This window comes from Hylobates moloch, unplaced genomic scaffold (assembly GCF_009828535.3).
Source record: "Hylobates moloch isolate HMO894 unplaced genomic scaffold, HMol_V3 SCAFFOLD_1, whole genome shotgun sequence".
Lineage (NCBI taxonomy): Eukaryota > Metazoa > Chordata > Mammalia > Primates > Hylobatidae > Hylobates > Hylobates moloch.
The window spans coordinates 65,200,771-65,218,822 of record NW_026652276.1 but is presented as its reverse complement, the minus strand read 5'-3'; the positions used below and the strand labels follow the sequence as shown (position 1 = coordinate 65,218,822).

General features: G+C 43.0%; 1 protein-coding gene and 1 pseudogene across 1 annotated transcript in view; both read left to right on the top strand.

Moving 5' to 3' along the window:
* Nucleotides 1-259: 259 nt before the first annotated feature.
* LOC116810042 (E3 ubiquitin-protein ligase CHIP-like) lies at nucleotides 260-2,321 on the top strand (annotated as a pseudogene).
* A 559-nt stretch (nucleotides 2,322-2,880) lies between these two features.
* Nucleotides 2,881-18,052, top strand: part of HNRNPA3 (heterogeneous nuclear ribonucleoprotein A3) — a 47,147-nt gene continuing 31,975 nt past the window's right edge. Inside the window, exon 1 of the mRNA XM_058440882.1 lies at nucleotides 2,881-2,925. The gene's annotated coding sequence lies outside the window, so the exon portion shown is untranslated. The remainder of the gene's footprint in view (nucleotides 2,926-18,052) is intronic.

Here is an 18,052-nt window from a genome sequence, read left to right as displayed (position 1 = left end):
CATAGGAGAGGACAGAAAGCAATTCCAGTGACTAGAGCCCAGGATATGCCAGTGATGTGCCAGTCAGGTGGCTGGGGAAAGAGCAGTGTCAATACTGGAAAGGAAACCTGGTGCACTAGAGCACTCAGGCAAAAGCCCACTTAACCAGGAACAAAAGAGCCAAAAGAGCCAATTCATCCTAAACCTGGGAATAGAAGAATGCTGGAATAACCAGCAGGGGAGACTAAGGGGACAGGCTGGAAGAGCTAACATTCACACCATGTACCAGGTACGATTCTAAACACTTTCATGTGTTCGCTTGTTTAACCACCAGCAACAGCCCTGTGCCATGGAGGTTATTAGCATCCCCATTTTACAGAAGAAAAAACTGAGAAACCAAGCGTACAGCTGGTAAATAACGTAGTCTGGGTGCAAAACCACGAAGCTCATGAGCTTAAGAAGCATCCTATCACATAACCCAAAGAAGCAGCATACAGACCAAAACTGGGAAGAACAAGTTGATGTTTTCTAGTGAGTAACATGAAATTGTATTCTTACAATTTACCTCATCCATCAGTAGATTGTGCTCTGAGATTCTTTCATATATAGCAAAGGCATTTGTTCACATGACAGATTCTGAGCATACTGTACAACAACCAACACATACATTGATTTGGCAAGTATTTACTGGTCACCTCCCTCTTCCTGGCCTTAGGCTAGATGATAGGAATTCTTGGAATTTACAGTTAAGTGCAAGAACTTCATGGTCACAAATTATTACTGGAGAATGCAAAATAAATAAAAACCCTCAAGTTTTAGCCAAGTGTGGTGGTGCACACGTGCAGTCCCAGCTACTTGGGAGGCAGAGGCACAAGAATCACTTGAACCCAGGAGGTGAAGGTTGCAATAAGCCAAGATTGCGCCACTGCACTGCAGCCTGGGTGACAAGAGTGAGACCCCGTCTCAAAACAAAACAAAACCTCAGGTTTAAAAAAAAATACATTAAAACTTTAATTTTAAACACTATCTATTACTGATTACTCATCATGTACCAAAAACTTCACATGTAATTGCAATGTTGCTATAATAACCCTGCACCTATTTTAAGATGAAGAAAAGTAGGCACTGAAAAGTTAAATAAATTAGCTGTCATCAGAGTAAATAAGTGGCAGAGATTTAAATCTAGATCCCTCTGATAGGAAAGTTCATGCTCCCTTGTGGCTCTACACTGCAATACAGAAATCCTGTAAAAAGAATGAAAGTCAGTGATAGTAAACTAAAGCTCCATGGACTTTCTAAATCATAATCACAATTTTTCTTGTAGTTAGAATATGTGAATTTTTACAAAAAGTCCATATGTGTATTGGGCAGGGAGTGGATTTGGGAGCAGGGCCATGTTGGATCAAAGGCCTGCTAGTTCTGAAGTGGTCTTTATAGAAAATATGTGGCCCAGTGCGGTGGCTCACGCCTGTAATCCCAGCACTTTGGGAGGCCAACGCAAGTGGATCACGAGGTCAAGAGATCAAGACCATCCTGGCCAACATGGTGAAACCCCGTCTTTAGTAAAAATACAAAAATTAGCTGAGCGTGGTGGCTTGAGCCTGTAGTCCCAGCTACTCGGGAGGCTGAGGCAGGAGAATCGCTTGAACCCGGGAGGCAGAGGTTGCAGTGAGCCGAAATAGTGCCACTGCACTCCAGCCTGGCGACAAAGACTCCGTCTCAAAAAAAAAAAAAATATATATATATATATATATTTAGTTTAATGATAAAAAATATTTGGCCTAGAAGCATTGGCTGAACTTTGGGGACGACATTCCCAGCGCTCTTCAAATTGCGAAGCAGCGCTGAAACAGCATCGAGGAATGGCGCATCCACCAGGAGAGCAAGCTGCACTCCTACCTCTTGAGGCTCATTGCGGCAGAGCGTGAGAGGGAGCTCGAAGAATGCCAACGGAACCATGAGGGTGATGAGGACGACAGCCACGTCCGGGCCCAGCAGGTCTCCATTGAGGCCAAGCACGTGAGGGTGCCCCCCGCCCACATGACAAATACATGGCGGACATGGATGAGCTCTTCTCTCAGGTGGACGAGAAGAGGAAGAAGTATGACATCCCCAAATACCTGTGCTGTAAGATCAGTTTTGAGCTGATGCAGGAGCTATGCATCACGCCCAGTGGCATCACCTATGACCGCAAGGACATCGAGGAGTACCTGCAGCGCGTGGATCATTTTGACCCCGTGACCCGGAGCCCCCTAACCCAGAAACAGTTCATCCCCAACCTGGCCATGAAGGAGGTCATTGACGCATTCATCTCTGAGAACGGCTGGGTGGAGGACTATTGAGGCTCCCAGCCCTGTCCAGCGTCCTGGTCCAGGAAGGCCCTGGGCAGAAGCCCTCAGCCCCTGTACACAGTTTGTGTCCCTGGTCACCCCGCCCGCTTCCCCCCAAGTTCTGCTGTTGGGCTCTGGACTGTTCCCCTCTCAGCATAGCTCTTGCTGGGCCGTGACCCTCCCCGTCCCTCCTTCTGAGCTGGAAAAGCAGGTGAGGGTGGGCTGGGCTGGGGCCACTGCCGCCACTGTCTGTGTAATAAAGTCCGTGAGCATGAAAACATATGTATATATAAATATATATATAAATATATATATATATATCTCCTTTAAATTGCTTCTTTTTTGAGGGTGTTTAAAGGTAAAGGCATTCTCAGGGAAGACTTAAGGTATGATGGAGACCTTTACCTAATTCCTCACCTAGTGTTGGGTGTGGGATGAAGTCCACTTAATAAAGCCCTTAACTTTCTTTGCATTTCTGTTAGAAAGCTCCCAGGTGGCAAACTGATCTCCATATTCTCTTCCCTTACAGGCTGGTGAAAAAGCCCGGGGCAGTTTGAGTCATGGATCTCCCATTTTGATTCCTGTTTTGGTGGAAATACAAAGTAACCTAAGGCAGGTAAAGGTAGCACTTTCTCCAGAACTATCCTCAAAATTGATGTTTTGTCTCATTACACACACACATACACACACACACACAACCACGATCCAGTAGATATGTGTAAACATGTCCCAAGAAGAATGAAAAGAATAATTACAGAACAATGTTAACTTTAAAAAATCACAAGATATATAAATTTAGAAAGGAGGCTTTATTTTTTGTAAAGAGTGACAGCCTGCAAAGTGGCCATCCTGCAGGCTGGGAAGCACAGCCTCCAGCAAAGACCAGAGACAAACATTCAGAGGAAGTGAGAGGTAAGACAGGAATTTAAGTTTATTGAGTTGGCCAAACATGCATATTCAATAGGTTGTAAGATGAGCTATGAATATTCATGAAGATAGTCCTGATGCATGCCTACTAAACAAATATGCATGTTACAAATGACCCATGTTCACCTTGGGGTGGAGACTTAACATTTAAATGTATTACAATTAGGACCTATGTATCAAAAGGTCTTGTCAGGACATAAAGACACTCAAGTTGTGCAGCCTCTGTAAACTCACCTGAACCAGTCCTCGATTGGTAGCCTTCCTAACAAGAGAAATTTACTGAGACCAGGGGCCTGTAATCCCGCCCAACACTCTGGAAGGCTGAGACAGGAAAATTGCTTGAACCCAGGAGTTCACAACCAGCCTGGACAACACAGTGAGACTGCTACAAAAAACATAAAAGTTAGCCAGGTGTGGTGGGGTGCATCTGTAGCCCCAGCTACTCGGGAAGCTGAAGTGGAAGGATTGATTGAGCCAGAAATGTCCAGGGTGCAGTGAGCCATGATCGTGCCACCGCACTCCAGCCTGTGTGACAGAGCAAGACCCTGTCACAAAAAAAAAAAAAAAAAGAGAGAGAGAGAGACAAAGAGAGAAAGAGAGAGAGGGGGAAAGTTACTGAAATCAGTCTGTTATCCAATCTCCAAGCAAAGCTATAGTTACAGCTGGTGGGACAGGGGCCGGGGGTGGGGGGCTCAGCTAGTCAGTGCCTGATGGTTGGCAAGCTGTAATTGCTTATCTCAAGGCCAGTGCTTGTTTAACTACTAGAGAAAGAAAAACCTAGTTTATTCTTAAGTGCGTGACTTAACTCTTGCCTCATCCTGTTTAGAATCAGTGTCTTGCTCTGTTGCCCAGGCTGGAGTGCAGTGGCACAATCATAGCTTACTGCAGCCTCAACCTCCCAGGCTCAAGTGACACTCCCACCTCAGCTCCCCAGTAACTGGGACTACAGGTGCGCACCATCACAATCCACTAATTTTTTTTTACTTTGTGCAGAGACAGGGTCTCACTATGTTACCCAAGCAGGTTTTAAACTCCCGGGCTCAAGTGATCCACCCATCTATGTCTCTGAAAGGGCTGGGATTACAGGCATGAGCCACAGCACTCAACCCCTGGGAGCTTTTATTTATTTTTTATTTTTGAGATGGAGTCTCGTTCTGTCACCCAGGCTGGAGTGCAGTGGCATGATCTCGGCTCACCACAACCTCTGCCTCCCAGGTTCAAGTGATTCTCCTACCTCAACCTCCCAAGTAGCTGGGACTACAGGCGCGCACCACCATGCCCAGCTAATTTTTGTACTTTTAGTACAGACAGGGTTTCGCTATGTTGGCCAGGCTGGTCTCGAACTCCTAACCTCGTGATCTGCCTGCCTCAGCCTCCCAAAGTGCTAGGATTACAGGGTGAGCCACTGTGCCCAGCTAGAGCTTTTAAAAGTCCTGATGCCGGCCAGGCAAGGTGGCTCACGCCTGTAATCCCAGCACTTTGTGAGGCCCAGGTGGGCAGATCATCTGAAGTCAGGAGTTCGAGACCAGCCTGGCCAATATGGTGAAACCCTGACTCTACTAAAAATACAAAAAAAAATTATCCGTACGTGGTGGCAGATGCCTGTAATCCCAGCTACTAGGGAGGCTGAGGCAGGAGAATTGCTTGAACCCAGGATGCAGAGGTTGCAGTGAGCTGAGATCACGCCATTGCACTCCAGCCTGGGCAACAAGAGTGAAACTCTATCTTAAAAAAAAAAAAAAAAGTCCCGATGCCTAGGTCCCACCCACAAAGATTCTGATTTAATCTGATTTAATTGGTCTGGGGTGTGGCCTGGACGTCAGAACTTTTATTTTATTTTATTTTTGAGATAGAGTTTCACCCTTGTTGCCCAGGCTGGAGTGCAATGGCGCAATCTCGGCTCACCGCAATCTCCACCTCCCAAGCAATTCTTCTGCCTCAGCCTCCCAAGTAGCTGGGATTACAGGCATGTACCACCAAGCCCGGCTAATTTTGTATTTTTAGTAGAGACGGGGTTTCTCCATGTGGAGGCTGGTCTCGAACTCCTGACCTCAGGTGATCCACCCGCTTCGGCCTCCCAAAGCTCTGGGATTACAGGCATGAGCCACCGCGCCCGGCCGACATCAGGACTTTTAAAAGCTCTCCAGTTGATTCTAATGTGTAGTCAAGGTTGAAAATCATTAATCTTAGAAACATAAGATGTTGTTTGGTTTTCATCTAACTATTTAAAAATACTTGGTGAATTGCTTGTGTCTAGGCAGGCCAGCCCCAGAATTCCTGCCCATCCAGGGGTTGAAAGTCTGAACTATAGCCCACTGACTGCATTAGATGGGGTCTCTGTTGGCCATCTCTTTCAGACTAAGGCAACATGACATGCCCCTGGGCTGTGTACTTCTTCTGCCCTGCTAAGTCTGAGTGTCAGAACTGCTACTGCCAGGCTGAGGGAAGTCACAGTTTACAGAGACCAGAACGGCCCGCCCACAACCCACTCCATCTCTGCTGTCAGGTGCACACACCCTGCCTGGAAGGCTGAGAAGCAGTAACCTTTAACTCTGGAGAGCCAGCCTCCCGGCCAGAAAGTCAAACTTGATCTTAACGCTCTTACACTCTAGTGTGGAAAGAGAGGCTGCCTACCCTTACTTCTGAAAATAGAACTTTTCTATAATGGCTACAGTTCCAAAGTTCGGTCCTTTCAAATATATCATCACCTTATCCATATGCTTTTGTGTTACATTCTAAAAATGTTCTGCAAATTTTTTATCAGGGAAGGTTAACATCTTTTATTTTATTTTATTCAAAACATTTTCAAATGATTATACATTGTTCTAACGGTGAATGCAAAAACCTTGGGAAAATTTTCTTCTTTGAATAAAGTTCACTGTACTTATTTCCACTCTCCAAATACACTGTACCTGTGGCATTTTTCTGTGCACCAGTTTTATTACTGTTGTACTTAATTTGTGAGAAATGATTTGTTGTCTAGGAGACACCAATAAAAGCAGAAGAACTTAAGGCACGTATATTTCGAAAGCGAAAAAAGTCAACAGGTTATATATATAGTGTCATAAATATTTATAACATTCATCAATTTCAAAGGCTTCTAGTTATTTGTCTTATGCTGTTTGGTTAACACCTACATTACTATAAATGATCTCAGGATCATGAAAGGCCTTTAAAAAAGAGTGTTAGTATATTAATATGACCTGAGGCTTGAAAAAGCATTTCCATTTATGACTCAAAATAGAACATAAAAGAATGCTACAACACCAATGCTATATTGTACAATTCAGGAGAATAAAGTCAGTGAGATCCTAAGTTCCACAAAGGCAGGGACCAAATGTGTTTTACTCAATGTTGTATGTGCAGCACTTAGCACTACTGACTGACACAAGGTGAGTAATCGGTTAGTAAGTGTTTAGTTAGGATACGTGGACGGGGATATGTTATGGAAAATCAATGGTTGAGCATTTCACAAATTCTAGTATGAATCCCTTTTTACAGTTTTGGCCAAATTTATTACTCTTGCTGTAAACAAGGTCTTTGCATAGAAAATCAAATATTTTAAAATCATGATGATTATTAAGACTGTGTAGTCATGTGTATATTGTCAGGACTCTTGGTTGCAAATGACAGAAACCCCACTCCGCTTATTTTAGGCAAATAAGGAAAATGTTTTTTGCTCACAGAACTAGATACATATAAAATTCCAGTTTCTGGCCAGGTGCAGTGACACAGGCCCATAATCCTAGCACTTCGGGAGGCTAAGGTGGGCAGACTGCTTGAGTCCAGGAGTTCAAGACTAGCCTGGGCAACATGGCAAAACCCCATCTCTACAAAAAATACAAAAATTAGCTAGGTGTGGTGGCACACACCTATAGCTACTCTGGAGGCTGAGGTGGGAAGATCACTTGAGCTGGGGAGGCAGAGATAGCAGCGAGCCCAGATTGTGCTACTGCACTCCAGCCTGGGTAATGGGGTGAGACCCTGTTTCAAAAAAAAACAATAAAATAAAATTCCAGTTTCCAAGCTGGCTTCAGCATAGCTCTTTCCAGATGCTCAAATTATTTCCTCAGAATACTCCCTCTCTCTCTCTCTATCTCGCTCGCTCTCTCTCTCTCTCTCTTGCTTCCCTTCCCACATGCTTTCCTTATTAGCTTTATTCTCAGGCAGGTTTTCTGCATATGATGAGAAATGTGGCCCCTGCAGTTCACAGAGCTCTTATAGGGTCCCTCTTTGAACATCTGTATCAGCTGCCGAAAACATAGTTGGCCCTGTCCATGGTCACAAGCTCATTCTTAGATCAATCTCTGTTTCCAAAAGAGTAGGGTACCATGACTGGCCAACCATAACCACTCAGAGCAAGGGAGAGACAGTTCTCAAAATATAGGCTATGGAACAAACAGCTTACATATCTATGAAGCTGTGCAAAGGACTTAAAATATAACACTAAGTTGTTTTAAAGGATGGAGAATCATGTATTTGTTAGGATGACTTTTTATTGATTCATAGGTTAGCCAAGTTCAAAATTAAAGTCTTAACTTGCCAAAAGATATTATTCTACTTCCAAAATTATGTTTTGTAATAAATCTAATTTTCCTGAATTTAAATAAGGAAATCAGAAAATTTCCAAGTCAGAAAAAAGAAGAAATCGTCAATTGCTTGAAAATCAGATCTTTAGAAGCTGGGTGTGGTGGCTCACGACTGTAATACCAGCACTTTGGGAGGCTGAGGCAGTCGGATCACAAGGTCAGGAGATCAAGACCATCCTGGCTAACACAGTGAAACCCCATCTCTACTAAAAAACACAAAAAATTAGCCGGGCATGATGGCAGGCACCTGTAGTCCCAGCTACTTGGGAGGCTGAGGCAGGAGAATGATGTGAACCCAGGAGGCAGAGCTTGCAGTGAGCTGAGATCGCGCCACTGCACTCCAGCCTGTATGACAAGCGCAAAAGACTCCGTCTCAAAAAAAAAAAAAAAGAAAATCAGATCTTTTAGAAAGACAGATTAAAACAAGGAGAGTGTGAAGAGAAAAAAATTAAAGGGTAATCAATTCTAAAAATCTATGATTTTTACACAAATTCTGGGCAAAGGTCAACAGCATAATTAGTTAAACAGATGATTTGTGAGCATTTCCAAAAAAATTTGATCATTAGCTCAGAAGTATTATTGAGGCAAGAATTGCTGTGAAGTCTGATCCATATACCCACCTTGTTAACTCAAGAGAAGGAATTCAATAAATACTTGTTTGATTGATCCATACCTTATAGTAGATCATGTACAAAATTGCTCTTTTATCCCACAGATCATTTACATTTCTCCTTTAAAAGTTTATCCTCAAACGCCCCAGTATCCTGGCTCACTAAAAAGAAAAAGTTAAGGCATCAAATAGAATAAAATGTAACCTGCTTTGTTCTGTTTTGCTTCCTGATTATTTTATAATTAAATTTTATAGTAACTCAAAATGTCAGTGGAGTAATGCATATCTTACATTGGTATGTATTATTTATACCAAAGCTAATGATTGTTTTAGGACCTGCCCTAGGTAAGATCCTAGGAACGCTTGTCTTTGGTACCCCCTTTTTTCCTTTTAGCACCCGTTTCCACCAGAGCTCCCTTTCCCCAAGCTTCTTCTTGATGTTCAGGAATTGCCCTACCCAGGTTTGTCATTCCAACTTTATCCCTGATACTGTCACCTAGACACTTCCACCCTCACCAAAACCATCTTGCATTCTGTTTCCTTAGGTGTAGGTGAGTTGAGGGTCTCTGCTTCTTTCTCCTAATTTTATTTCTTGCCTGTGCCCAACCTAACCCCCAAAGAAAAATGTTGATGATTGGTCTTAGCCAGAGACATTGAATTAGGCCCAGTTTGCTGTCAAGCAGATTCACTGTGTGGTTAAAGATCATGCTCCTCTCTCTCTTTCCCATGACACTAATCAGGAGCCTAATTCAGGTTCCCAGGCATCTCTCTCTCATTATCTTCTTTCATGTGGCCAATCAGATAAGATCTCAAAGCCAGAATTGTCCACAACCTCAAAAGAATCTAAACTTCCTTAGCTTTAATTGGACCCTTAACCAGAGGTGTCAGGAGAAGGACCTAAGGCTAAACAACTGCCAAGGTGGGGAAAACAAAAGAACTATCTTTATTGTAGGAGTGACCTGCTTAGGGCAGCAGTAAAGTAACTTATGAAAAACCTAGTAAAGACTAAAAAGAGCCAAATCAACCAGAAAAGTAAAATTTTCTATTTTACCTAGTAATAACAAAGCAAATATTCACAAAAATCTTTCTTTGTAAGGAAGGCAGAAAAGGTGCCTGATTAGTGCTGGCAATTTGTCCTGAGAATGGAGAGGAAGCCACCATACATATATAGATAAATAAAAATAATCTACTGAAATTCCTTCATTTAACCTGCAAGATGATGGACTAGTGAACTGAAGGGAAATAAGCAGAGATGGACATTCTGTTACTGGAAAAACTCCATGAAGGTATGTGGGAGGGGTAGGGACAGCTGATCTCTGTCACATGGAGCTTAGCTGAGAAACACTATGTGTAAGAATATGCTGTTTTCATGGATATTTTATTATTTTGTAACAGCTGTGGAGATTTTTTGACAGATAAAGTAAATGGGATAAGGAATAAACATGCGGAGTTTTAACTTGGACTTTGCTTGTGTTTAGCAGCTAGCGTTGGTCAAATTACTCAATCCACAACAAGGACAGCAATTATGACTGAGTTGGGAGGAAATGATAATAACTGGTTGTAAAGTACCCTGTTGCCAGATACCAATGTGATCAAGGTTTAGTAGTTTTAATTTTTGTTTTTGTGATTATATGTAAATGAAATGTTTCTTAATCCGAAAAAGTTAACAATGTTTCCTCAGCAACATGATGTTAGCCAGGGGTCCCTGAGTCTTTCTGAGGCTGTCCATGGGAAGACTGCACACAAACCCATTTAAAGGAAGGACATCTTATTCTTACATTCTCATCTGTTAATGGCGCCATTATCCACTCAGTTGCAGAAACTTCAACTCTTACCTCTCTTTATGCAATCAGTGGTTGACGCCTGTAAACTCTCTCTCTGAAAGCTTCTGTTTCTTATTTTTCACTACATCTAATGACTCTGCCCCCATCAGTCCTCCTGCCAAATCTATCCCTATCCCACTCCCCACCCCCAATAATGGGGCATGTATAGCCAAAATGAAATGATTAATGTATATTTGTAAACTTCTTGATGAAAACAGATTTATTTATTTATTTATTTATTTATTTATTTATTTATTTATTTATTGGTTTTTTTTTTTGAGACAGGGTCTCTCTGTCTTGTCCAGGTGGGAGGGCAGTGGCACGATGTCAGCAAACTGTGGCCTTGACCTCCTGGACTCAAGTGATCCTCCCAACTCAGCCTGCAGGGTATCTGGGACTACAGGCACTTGCCACCATGTGGAGCTAATTTCTTGTATTTTTTGTAGAGATGGGGTCTTGCCTTATTGCCCAGGATGGTCTTGAATTCCTGGACTCAAGCCATTTGCCTTCCTCAACTTCCCAAAGTACTAGGATTACAGTCATGTGCCACTGCACGCAGCCAAAACCAGAAATTTTAGACCTATCAGTTGTCATCTACAGAAACAATGTAGGATTTTATAAGAATTTTATATTATAAAAAATTCAAGTATGTACAAAAGAAAGAGACTAATGAACCTTTATTACCTACCACCTATATTCCTTCTCCTGTCCACTCCCTTCCCAGTCTTTTTTCTCAGAGTATACTGAGGCAAATTCTCCCATCCAGTACATACCTCATATACTGACTTTTTGAAATTTTAGTTGAATTCAGGAAAAGAGAGGAGAAATTTGTAGCTGATAGTCTGGGAACACAATCTACCCCCTTAACAATAAGAGTTTTTCATGGAATCTTTAGGAATTTTTTTTAAGTGTTCTATTTTCCTTCCCTTCATATATTGCTCTTTTAAGTTTCACAATTGTACTGAAATCAATGATTTCAATTCAAGTAAAACTTCTTTTTTTTTTTTTTGAGACAGAGTCTCACTCTGTCACCCAGGCTGGAGTGCAGTGGTACCATCTCGGCTCACTGCAAGCTCCGCCTCCTGGGTTCACGCCATTCTCCTGCCTCAGCCTCCTGAATAGCTGAGACTACAGGTGCCCGCGACCACGCCCAGCCAATTTTTTGTATTTTTAGTAGAGATGGAGTTTCACCATGTTAGCCAGGATGGTCTCGAGCTCCTGACCTCATGATCCACCTGCCTCGGGCTCCCAAAGCGCTGGGATTACAGGCATGAGTCACTGCACCTGGCCAAGTAAAATTTTTTATGTTGAATTGGGAGTTCTCAAATAAGCTGTCCTCAAATAAAATTAAAAAAAATTTTTTTGAGATGGGGTCTCACTTTGTCATTCAGACTGGAGTGCAGTTAAACAATCTCGGCTCACTGCAGCCTCAACCTCCCTGCCTCAAACAACCCTCCCACCTCAGCATCCTGAGTGACTGAGACTACAAGCATGCAGGAACAAAACCAGCTAATTTTTGTATTTTTTTGTGGAGACAGGGCTTCGCCATGTTGCCCAGGCTTGTCTCAAACTCCTAAACCCATGCATTCTGCCCACCTCGACCTCCCAAAGTGCTGGGATTAGAGGTGTGAGCCATCATGCCCAGCCAAAATTAAATTCTCTAATTTTATTCCCAAACTGTATTAGTCTGCTTTCACCCTGCTAATAAGGACATACCTGAGATTGGGCAATTTACAAAAGAAAGAGGTTTAATGGACTTACAGTTCCACGGGGCTGGGGAGGCCTCACAATTTTTTGTATTTTTAGTAGAGAGAGGTGAAAGGCATGTCTCACATGGCAGCAGATAAGAGAGCTTGTGCAGGGAAGCTTCCCTTTTTAAAACCATCAGATCTCGTGAGACTTATTCACTATCATGAGAACAGCACAGGAAAAACCTGCCCCCATGATTCAATTACCTCCCACAGGGTCTCTCCCACAACAAGTGGGAATTCAAGATGAGATTTGGGTGGGGACACAGCCAAACCATATCACAGACCAACAAAACTTCATAGATTATATACTGGAACATTGTTGCTGTTTTAAGAAAATGATCAGATTGTGGCTGGGAGCCGTGGCTCATGCCTGTAATCCCAGCACTTTGGGAAGCCGAGGCGGGCGGATCACCTGAGGTCAGGCGTTTGAAATCAGCCTGACCAACATGGTGAAACCCCGTCTCTACTAAAAATACAAAAAATTAGCCAGGCCTGGTGGCATGTGCCTGTAATCTAAGCTACTTGGGAGGCTGAGGCAGGAGAATCACTTGAAACCAGGAGGCTGAGGTTGCAATGAACCGAGATTGTGCCATGGCACTGCAGCCTGGGTGACAGAGTAAGACTCTGTCTGAAAAAAAAAAAGAAAGTAAAAGAAAGTGATCAGATTATGAATCTTCTTTATATCATATATATTAACCTAGGTTCTATAAATGAGATTTAGAGGATCTGCAGCCCTCTGGAATGCTGTTATGAAGAATCCAGAAATACTGAGTCCATCACAAGTACCATATGCAATTTCATCTCTACATCTTCATTTGGATTTGAAACTCACCAGGAGCACCTTTCTGTTTCCCCTCTACCAATTCAGATATTATTCATCCTTTCAAACTCCCTTTGAAAGTTTCATCTCCATCATGAAGTCTTCCTAGATACTTGAGACCTTCATTTATTTCCCCATTTCTCTGCAGCACAGCACTTTAATGTAAACCATGCAAGTCATTACTTGTATGTGGTCTCCCTCTAATAACTATTTTATGAGGACAGGGGACAGAGAAAATGTCATAACCCCTTTTAGTGTTTTCAAGGCTTTGCATAGTGCTGCGCCTATACTTGATTAATTATGGTATACGGGAGAGTCTTAGGAGTCAAAGGGAAAAGAAATGAAATTTATATCCAAGCACTATAGTGCCTCCAAAATAATATTGAAACAATTATTATTATACATGCCACTTGAAGCTACTGATTTAAAAATAGGTCTTTATCAGTTATTCCTAAGGCTACTTGAGTTTGTACCTTACAGTCTCAGAATTTTATCTTTCTCAATTCATATAGTGAGCCTTTTTGCCCAGTTTACTAGAAAACAAATTCTGAGGGAGATTGGGTGCTACTGCTTTATTTGTTTAAGGGTAAGCCCGGGAATGTGAGAGTGAGAAAAAGGGAGATGTGGCAGGAAAGGATGGGAAGCAATGCACGGGTAGGCTACGTGAAAAAACTGTTAACAAGAAGGCAGTCAGTCAACGAGGAGGAAGTGGGGTAATTGATCTGTCACACTCCCAGCATCTCCTATTTCTATAGGCCAAAGTTCATCCCAAGTGTGGTTAACACCCAGCTTTCTGCATTGCATCATCCGGATCCCTCAGTGGTCATTTGGGAAGCCAGATACCATGCTCTCTAGTGTGGTGTTTCATCCAAGTCTCAAGTGATGAAAGGAGCCAGAAACTCGAAATGCCTGACTGGCACGGCAGCAGCCAAGAAGGGCCAACATCCTGGATAAGCAACTGGTCAGCCCCTCACAGCAAAACCATGCAGGTCCCAAAGTGGTCAGATAGCTGAGTGCATGGCTGAGACAGCAGCTAGTCTTGTGAGGGAGAGGGAATATCAGGAAATGTAGACGATGTCTCTGATAAATATATGCCTGTCATAAAGTTCGGAGAACAGAAAGACCATCTCTCATTTTCTCTGAGGAGAGTGCTTTCGTTGAATTCTCAAAAGCAGTGTGATATGTTAATTATAGTAATCAAATGGAACACACCAGCTTTCATTCTGTGTGCATATAAGAAGAATCTTTGCTCACTAAAATGGAATTAGATTATAGTATGTCTGAGATAGAGAGCCATTCAGTCTGTCCATCTATATCATATAAGGGTAACAGTTGGAAATAGCTTTTCTAAATTCTATGTAAGACACGATATATAAATAACCTATGGTTTAAATAAAAATTTATTCTATGGCAGTCGTATAAATTTACCAGAAGAGTCAAATATGCAGCTTCCACAAGGAAGTAGGCTAGTGGCAAATTGATCCTTACATGAACCCTAAAAAAGAACAACACATTTCAGTTTCCCTATGCAGTGACAACTTTCTATTCTAGGCCTAGCCCCTTGTGGGGTGGAGTAAGCCCGCTCCAGTTCCATCCAGGGAAACAGGTAATATTTACAGGACCTGGGGCATGAGTACAAAAGGAAGCCACTGCCTACAGGCTGGCTCCACCTTCTCTTTTGACCTCCTGCTCACCCACACACCAGACGGGGCCTCTCAAGTATTTGTGAGGACACTCCAGCACATCCATCTAAGGGGCGCGCACATAATTGGAGTGGTGCACCTTAGGGAGGACAGATATTGGGAAGGGATACAGAAGGTTCTGATGCATGTTCCACACTGGGCAAAGAATTCAGGAGTCCCAAAAAGCCACAACAATGTCTACAAGGGGATTATCCTAATAAAAATCACAGAATTGCATATCTTGCTGTAGGCAGTTGAGGGCAATGGACTGACTATACTCTGTTTAGGCCTAGAGGCCTTTCCATGAGTTTGTAGGGACATTGTCAGTATTGCTTGTTGTTTGCTGATGACATACTGATGTTTGGAAGTGAGTGGCTGCATATATCTCTTATGAGAGATCAAAGGCTTTGTTTGTTGTAGAGCAATTTTTGTGATTGTATCATGTAATCTTGCCAAGAAATTGATTATTGATATTCAACAGCTTATACTGCGGTGCTTATTTTGAGCAGAGAAAAGATAAAATCGAATGGTGCAAAGATGTTAGAAATTGGCCAAGCACTGTGACTCATGCCTATAATCCAGCACTTTGAGAGGCAGAGGCAGGTAGATCATGAAGTCAGGAGTTCGAGACCAGCCTGGCCAAGATGGTGAAACCCTGTCACTGACAAAAATACAAAAATTAGCCAGGTGTGGTGGCGGGCGCCTGTAATCCCAGCTACTTGGGAGGCTGAGGCACAGAACTGCTTGAACTTGGGAGGTGGAGGTTGCAGTGAGCTGAGATTGAGCCACTGTACTCCAGCCTGGGTGACAGAGTGGGACTCTGTCTCGAAAAAAAAAAAAAAGATGTTACGAATTGTACAGTGAGAGATAACTAGGTAATCATTATGGCTTCACTTTAAATTGTGTATTGTAAGATACCTGCTTAGCTTTTCTTGTGGAGGGACAGGTAGGATCTGAGGATTTAGCCAATCTCCCAATCTAATTTCTGAGGAGAGCCCTTGGAAATAACCTAATGTATTCTTCTGACATCATGACATGATATGATATATTATTTTGATTACAACTGATGCTGTTTTGCTCTTCAATCTGATAGATTTATTGTATCTTGTAAGAAAGTAGCTAGTGGCTTATTTTATACTCCTTAACTCACACATCTAATTAGATGAACAAAACACAATTAACATCTAAATTTCACACCATTTTTTTTTTTTTTTTTTTTTTGAGATGGAGTTTCACTCTTCTTGCCCAGGCTGGAGTGCAATGGTGTGATCTTGGCTCACCACAATCTCCACCTCCTGGGTTCACGTGATTCTCCTGCCTCAGCCTCCTGAGTAGCTGGGATTACAGGCATGTGCCACCATGCCCGGCTAATTTTGTATTTTTAGTAGAGACGGGGTTTCTCCCTGTTGGTCAGGCTGGTCTCGAACTCCTGACCTCAGGGGATCTGCCTGCCTCGGCCTCCCAAAGTGCTGGGATTACAGGCGTGAACCACCATGCCCAGCCTATTTCACACCAATTTGGAAAGAAAAAAAATCTTTGCTGAAAGCCAGTTCTGAGTCTTTTTTTTTTTTTTTTTTGAGACGGAGTCTCGCTCTGTCGCCCAGGCTGGAGTGCAGTGGCACGATCTTGGCTCACTGCAAGCTCTGCCTCCCGGGTTCATGCTGTTCTCCTGCCTCAGCCTCCCGAGTAGCTGGGACTACAGGCGCCCGCCACCATACCTGGCTAATTTTTTGTATTTTTAGTAGAGGCGGGGTTTCACCGTGTTAGCCAGGATGGTCTCGATCTCCTGACCTCGTGATCCACCCGTCTCGGCCTCCCATAGTGCTGGGATTACAGGTGTGAGCCACTGCACCCGGCCAATTTTTTTTTTTTTTTTTTTTTTTTTGAGACACAGTCTTGCCCTGTTGCCCAGGCTGGAGGGCAGTGGCATGATCTCTGCTCACTGCAACCTCTGCTTCCCCGGTTCAAGCAATTCTCATGCCTCAACCTCCCGAGTAACTGGGATTAGAGGCGCTCATCACCACGACCAGCTAATTTTTTGTATTTTTAGTAGAGACAGGATTTTGCCATGTTGCCCAGGCTGGTCTCAAACTCCTGAGCTTAGGCAATCCACCCACCTCAGCCTCCCAAAGTGGTGTGATTACAGGCATGAGCCATGGCGCCTGGCTTTCAGTTCTGAGTCTTAAAAGAATTGTCCATTAATTGAAAGAACCAAACAGGAAAAGGGCACAATAATAAACCCATAAGACTTATTCAAGGTCACCAGAAGAGAAAGCAGCTCTTGTAGAGGTGCCCAGCATTGCCATCTTAAGCAGTGGCAACTCCATTTGGATAATTTTACTAAAAATTAAATAGAAAATAAAAGGAGGCTAGGTGTGGTGGCAGGCACCTATAGTCCCAGCTGAGGCTGAGGTAGGAGGATCCCTGAGCCCAGGAGTTCAAGGCTGCAGTGAGCTATGATCACATCACTGTACTCCAGCCTGGGCAACATAGTAATACCCCATCTCTCTATAAAAAAGGAAGAAGAAAAAGAAGAAGACGGACAAGGCCAGAAGGGGAAGAGATTGGTCAACAGGTACAAAGCTACAGTTAGATATGAGGAATAAGTTCTGGTATTCTATTGCATAGTAGGGAGACCAGCATTAACAATAATGTATGTTTGAGGATAGCTAGAAGAGAGGTTTTTGAATGTTCTCATCACAAAAAAATGGTAAATGTTTAAGGTGAAAAATATCTTAAGTACCCTGATTTGATCATTATACAAGATATACATGGATCAAAACCTCATATTGTACCTCATAAATATGAACAATTAATATGTATCAGTAATAAATAAATAAAAAACACCACAAGTTAGTTGCTTACAGAGTGAGATGTTTATCTCCCACAATCTCTGTCTCTGGCCAGACCCAGCATTCTCTTCCAGTCTTTTATTAGCCATATGATCTTAGGCAAATTACTTAGCTTCTCTTACCCAGAGTGTCCTGGTCTCTTAGTGGAGATAATAAGCCTACCTGTGGTCTATAAAGTAATTAATTGAAACAATGTATGTAAACACTTCTGGCAGCTAGTGGGCTCTTAATCTAAGTTTCCACACCACCTCTTACCTTCTTTTTTTTTCTTTTTTTTTTTTGAGACAGAGTCTCGCTCTGTAGTCCAGGCTGGAGTGCAGTGGCATCATCTTGGCTCACTGCAAGCTCTGCCTCCCAGGTTCACTCCATTCTCCTGCCTCAGCCTCCTGAGTAGTTGGGGCTACAGGCGCCTGCTACCACGCCTGGCTAATTTTTTTCTATTTTTTAGTAGAGACAAGGTTTCACCATGTTAGCCAGGATGGTCTCGATCTCCTGACCTCGTGATCCACCCGCCTTGACCTCCCAAAGTGCTGAGATTACAGGCGTGAGCCACCGAGCCCAGCCTAATTTTTGTATTTTCAGTAGAGACAGGGTTTCACCATGTTGGCCAGGCTAGTCTTGAACTCCCGACCTCGTGATCCACCTGCCTCGGCCTCCCAAAGTGCTGGGATTACTTTATTTATTTATTT